Consider the following 6,373-nt stretch of genomic DNA (forward strand, 5'->3'; position numbering starts at 1 on the left):
CATGAGAAAAAATTATTTTATTCCAATGCGAAGACAGGTGTTTTTGGCTAGTTGAAATATTCTTAAATTAAAGCAATAACATAATATTGCCTTAATATCCTAACATCTAATAAAAATAGATATTAAGCCAATTAAGAAGATCTAGTTGCATCCAAATTTTCAGTATTCCATATTAAACAAAGAAAATATATATCTAAAGAGGACAAAAAAGAAAAGATTATTAATATTTAATTCTTGACTACATCAAGTTGTTTTTTCAAATTTCCCCACCATCATCGACTTTGCTTTGCTGAACATCTTTTACCAGAAATAAAATGTTACTTTCTATTTTTATTTATAAAATGAGTGAGGTTTTTCACCTTACCTTTTGGAGTTACAGATGCAAATAAATCTTTTTGTATTGTCAAGATTGATATAAAGTGTACCTAGGAATGAGTAAACTATTCAGTAAAGACATTCATATAAATATACCACAACTTTAAGAATGTTAACACTATAGTAATATCCCAAAAGGAATTCAGTTTAATGAGTGTGCATTTCCATCAATTGTTTTTAGATGTATTCACTGTCTTATACCCATAATATGCCAGTCCATGTATATTTATTTGAGAAAAAGGCTCAATGAACTCAGTGAAACTAAATTCTGAGAAAACTGAAACAAGATAGTACTGCCAGCCTTACAGCTGGTGCATAACACAATAGAATTCTTACACTTTATTTTCTTCATTGTGATGTCTTTTCTTTGAACTCATGTATTACTCTGGACTATTTTTGGATTTTTTTTTCAAATAAACTTGCTAATCTTCGGGGGGGGGGGGGAGATACTAAATGGAATTATAAAAGACAATTTAAAAAGCACGGCATGGGATCGACCATAATATTGTTTTATTACAAATAATATTACTTTAAAATCGTATCGCTCTGTCAGCTTGTCAGTAAATACGAAGTAACAGTGTAGGAGACTACCTTTTACCATACACTCTGATTTAACAATCTTAAGGACGAGATACTGATCCTGTAGACATCTAATGCTACTCCGTTTTCAGACTTCAAGGAAAAGGAACTAAAGAACTAAAACGTTGCACTTTCTGCCTTATGAATTACCCATAATCTTCTTCCCAACCCGAGGTTTATTCCTATTTTCTTGTCCTCGTCCATGTGTTACGGACTATTCTCCAGTAAGGAGTTCGTAGGTCCGCTGAGCCGGTTTATTAACTCCGTTACTTTTATAGGTCTTCGGCTGTTTCTACTTAATAATGATAAAATCCTCCGTTTACTAATAAAATCCTCCGTTCTCCCGCTTTCCCATCCCCTCAGGAAGCCCTCCGGGTCACATTTCCCCATTTATACCTTCAAGTTTATCTCGAACCGGCCCGAAATCCAAGCCAGCACCAACCATAGACCGGTTGTGTAACATCTATAATAACCCTCCCGAGGCTACTTCCGTTCTCTAGTTCTCCCAGCACATTTCTCGAATAGTAGTCTTCCTTCGATTCCACGATGCAGTGCAACTCGAATCAAGGCTCGGGTACTATTTGCAATCTAGTTTTGTTAGTTCTGGAGTCTATTTGCACTATTGCCATCGGTGCCCTTGGGCTCTTTTAAAAAAGAAATGTAAACGAAGGTCGATGGCGTTCGATGGCGGCTATTTAATTAGCATCAAATCCACACACGCTATGTTATACGAGTTGCATGACAAGAGACAAATTTGGTAATTAATATCAGGAATCTTTAAATTTATGCTTATAATGAGGTCCAAGAACAGAAATTCTATATTTGTATCATTTTGTATTTGTATCACCCGCCCGAGTGTTTGATTGTTGAACGAAAGTTGTGTTTTACTATTTTTTTTTTGTTCACATTTTGTTTTGTTTTTGATGTTGCACTTCCCTCCCTTGTGATTGTAAGCCGCCCTGAGTCCCCTCAGGGAAAAGGGCGGCCTATAAATTTTAATAAATTCAAATTCAAATAATAAATTCAAATTCAAATTCAAATTTTCATTCCAGCACACTTTCTCTCTCCCACCCGGTTTCCTTGCAGAAAATGCTGCATGTATTTATTTATCCTTAAATAATTTATTCTTTGAAGCAAGAAGATCAATATTGTTTTCTGAAATGAAATGTCATAAAACCATTGGGCCATTTAGGCAACATTGTCTCTCTGATGAATCCAGATTAAAGCAATCTAAACATTTGTATACATCCGATGAAGTTAAACTCTAAGAGAGCAGTGGTTTTCAAGAACTTTGGTCTTAGAAACCCTCTACTTTCTTTAAAAAAATGATTCTTGACTCCAAGAGCTTTGGTTTAGGTGAATTATATCTATACATGTTCACTATGTTAGAAATTAAAACTCAGAAATTTGAAAACATTTATTTGATTTTGTGGATCCCTTGAAAGGGCCCATACTTTGAGAACCACTGCTCTACATAATGTAATGATGTAATGTAATATAAACATCTAACATCTGTTTCTATTGTTGAGAACTGTTTATGCCAAACAGATTTTCCCCAAATATTCAGCCATAGGGCTCACCCTCATTGCCTCATTGCTTTTTTTAGTCACATCCTATGATGTCATCTTTATAGCAGAGACAATATAAATTTCAATTTAGCTTTTCCAGTTTAAAATAGTATAGACAGCTGCAACTGCTGAGCCCATTCTGAGCTTTATTGTCTCTGGTTTTTGTTGTTGTTGTTCAATCAAGAAACTATGTTTTGCTTATGGAAGGGAGAGTTTTAAATATCAAGTTGGTTTTTGTATTTCCAAAAGTACTTTAAATTAAATCCACATTTCTTGGGTTGAACATTCATTCACTACTGGATGAATTTTATTTCATTTTGAGTCTGAAATGTCTTTATTTATTTATTTGCCTGCTTGTTTGTTCTACTGAATTTAGAGGCCACTTGACTCCAAAGGACTCTAGGCAGCTTACATTTTAACAAGTGGAGAATAATGAAATCAAAAAGAAAAAGATCAGGCACAGGGGGGGTGGTATCAGGGACTAACCACATACACAATGCTTTGTAGAAAATCATCAGGGTGGGAGCCATATGGATGTCTGGGAGATGCTGTTCTAGACTAGAGGCAGTGATGGGATTCAAATAATTTAACAACTGGTTCTCTGCCCTAATGATTTCTTCCAACAACCAGTTCACCAAGCTGCTCAGACAGTTAACAACCAGTTCTCCCGGAGTGGTGCGAACTGGCTGAATCCCACCACTGACTAGAGGACAATTGCTGCAACAGAGAAGGAATGTTTCCTAGGATCTATTAGATGACATTGTTTAATTGAAGGGATTTGGAATATGCCAACTCTGCTCAATCTTACTGAATAAGTACAAAGTATTCAAAACAGGTGGACCTTCATATAACTAAGCCCTATGTCATAAAAGCCTATATATATAACAACCAGTATCTCAAATTGTACCTGGAAACCAAGTGGTATTCAAGGGCAGCCTTGATGTCAATAAGCTGACATCAGTCAGCGTATTACAATCTTAGATTAGCACAAGCCCCATGTAAGGAACATTGCATTCTTTATAGTCTGCTTGTGAGATGACTACAAGCAGCCTGAATGACAATCTGAAGGGCCTCCTGTTAGATTGGGTAAAGGAGGCACAAAAGGCTTCATTAAACACAGCTCTTTATTGCAAGTCAAGTAAACATCCGGCTGAGGAATGGTCGGGCAGCATCCCCTTTTAAAGGGATCTGTCAGACCTCTTGACCAATGAGATTCAACCTCTGTTCCTGCTGGAACAGAGAACCTTAGTGGAAACTTCTGTCAGTCTGTCGGGGGGGGGGATCTAACACCTCCCAATCTAGAATTGGGTGCAACCGGTACACTAGGTGAATCTGTGCAAAGGCCTTTTGGCTACAGCTCCCACCTGTACTTTGAACAGTAGCTTGAGTCCACTGTGATTCCCAGATTATACATCAATCTTGAATGGGGAAATGCAACACCAACCAAGGCAAAGAATAAAAACTCCCCAGATCCAGGTACCCCAAATAACCACAACTTGGTCTTATAAGGAATGAGTCTGAGTTTACAGTCATCTCCCACAGTCCACAGAGGAGTGGTCATGTGAACAAAATTTGGGCTGACTTGGGCCCACACACCTTTAAAACTCCCTTTGGGCTGCTTGCTTACTTACTGCTGCCAGGTGCTCTGCAGCTCAGCTTGCCTACTACCCCACAACCACTGCAATGTACATTACCACTGTACTGTCTGGAAAACCCTCACACCCCCTTTTTTTTGTATCACCCTCTCATGCATTAGAGCAGCTAAAACCTGTCTTGCATCCTGCCCAAGGCCTCCATTCATACCTATGGGGGAATTTAAAGGGAGGCAGAAGAGGCAGTCCCTTACCTAACTGAGACAGCTGGAATGAACCAAACCAGAACTGGCTTGGTTCAGGGTGGATCCTCACCTAGCCATGGATCCTCAAGAGCCACGGTGGCGCAGTGGTTAGAGTGCAGTACTGCAGGCTACTTCTGCTGATCACCGGCTGCCAGCAGTTTGGCAGATCGAATCTCACTAGGCTCAAGGTTGACTCAGCCTTCCATCCTTCCGAGGTGAGTAAAATGAGGACCCAGATTGTTGGGGGCAATATGCTGACTCCGTACTCAGCTTACAGAGGGCTGTAAAGCATTGTGAAGCGATATATAAGTCTAAGTGCTATTGCTAGCCACTGGTAGGATTTGCTTAACAACAGCAATGGGAACTGCCAGGATTGCTGTTACTAAACAATGCAGTCATATGACATTATTTACAACTGCATTGCTTAATGACAGAAATTCTGGTCCCAATTGCCATTATTAACCAAAGATGACCTATAATCTGCTTCCTCCAAGATCCTATGCAACTGTTGCCCAACTACCTTTGGAATGATCTTCCCTAGAAATGCACCAAAGCAGAAGGAACATTAAATGCATATTCCAGTTTATCCCATTTTAATTTTGATATGTTTCCCATTTTATCTGGTGAAAGGTTTTGGAAAACCTGAACACCTGTACACTGTTTTGTCATTTTTGGTTGTGTTAAGTAAGATCTTCAGTTCAGATGAATTTGGATGATTAATTATATTGAGCCAATCTTTTTAAAAATTATGTAGCCAATATTATTAAGCACCAGTGTTGTTGATTGTACATGTCTGTTGGTTCTGATCATTCACCCTTCTTTCTCCAGAATCAAGTAAGCAACTGTGTTTGTATAACAGATCAAAACATTTGTAATAAATGGAAGCATCTTTAGTTTGCTATGTTGAAAAGTAACTCTGAAAGTAATATTAAGCAGATTAAAGATATTTATAAAATCCAGCAATCTCACTGGTTCTCTAACACTAACCGGTAGAGGGCAGCTTTGACCACTGAATGGAATCATTGCTACCCCCTTCTTAGCTGTTCTCCAGAAAACTGCCAGCTCACATACCCTAAGTAATGGATCTTAACCATGCAAAATTAAATACTTAAAAACTAATATTTTATAAGAATTGTTGTTGTTAAACAGTCATGATCATTTGCTGTCATTTCATATGACCTCCCCAACTAACAATTAGCAGCTGATTCTATGGAGAACTAGACACATAACATTTGAACACATTGGATATACTGTACCTAACTGTGTATAATCAGGCAATAATTAATAACAATAGGTCTAAAATGATGTCATAATTAGTAAATCATAGTATGTAAGAGCCGTGGTGGTGTAGTGGTTAGAATGGAGTACTGCAGGTTAATTGCCTGCTCATTCCAGGAGTTTGATTCTGACCGGCTCAAGGTTGACTCAGCCTTCCATCCTTCCAAGGTCAGTAAAATGAGGATCCAGATTGTTGGGAGCAATATATTGATTCTGTAAACTGCTTAGCAACTGTAAAGCACTGTGAAGCGGTACATAAATAGCAGTAAGTGCTATTGCTATATATCCAGTTTTGGAACTTTTACTTAAATATATCCAGCAAGTGGATGATAAATTAAAATGAATTTTTAATGTTATATTCTGAGCAGATAGAACTCAGTCAGAATATATGGTTGATATTCTTGCTGTAGAAAGAAGTGAGGAAAAGTTGTATAGCCATTTCTATCACTTTTAGCAATACTTTTAAAGGTGAAAGGTATTCATTGATCTGCTGAAAACTGAAGCCATTAATAACTAACTTTGAAAAAGAAAGTATAGAGATCTATAGATACACAATTGCTGCTGTTAGGTGCTATTCAATGAATTGTTATCGTGGTTTCACAAACTAGTTTTTAACAAACACATCTATTGTACATAAGATGAATATGTGCAATATGTATCCATCTTTCCATCTAAAGTTATTAATGTAAAATACATTTTGATTAACTTTATGTAATTTTAAAGAGTGTAGGAGTTG

General features: G+C 37.4%; 1 protein-coding gene across 3 annotated transcripts in view; it reads right to left on the reverse strand.

Moving 5' to 3' along the window:
• Nucleotides 1-1,428, reverse strand: part of DMAP1 (DNA methyltransferase 1 associated protein 1) — a 54,664-nt gene extending 53,236 nt beyond the window's left edge. For 2 of the 3 annotated variants that reach the window (XM_087719793.1, XM_087719792.1), the window contains exons 1-2: nucleotides 1,351-1,428; nucleotides 365-425 (exon numbers count right to left, since the gene is read on the reverse strand). The gene's annotated coding sequence lies outside the window, so the exon portion shown is untranslated. The remainder of the gene's footprint in view (nucleotides 1-364; nucleotides 426-1,350) is intronic. The other variant, XM_014067758.2, reaches the window with a different exon arrangement.
• Between the last annotated feature and the right edge of the window lie 4,945 nt (nucleotides 1,429-6,373).

The sequence above is a fragment of the Thamnophis sirtalis genome, unplaced genomic scaffold (genome assembly GCF_051295495.1).
Source record: "Thamnophis sirtalis isolate CommonGarterSnake01/CBP01778 unplaced genomic scaffold, rThaSir2_p1.2 scaffold_7, whole genome shotgun sequence".
In the NCBI taxonomy this organism is placed as follows: domain Eukaryota; kingdom Metazoa; phylum Chordata; class Lepidosauria; order Squamata; family Natricidae; genus Thamnophis; species Thamnophis sirtalis.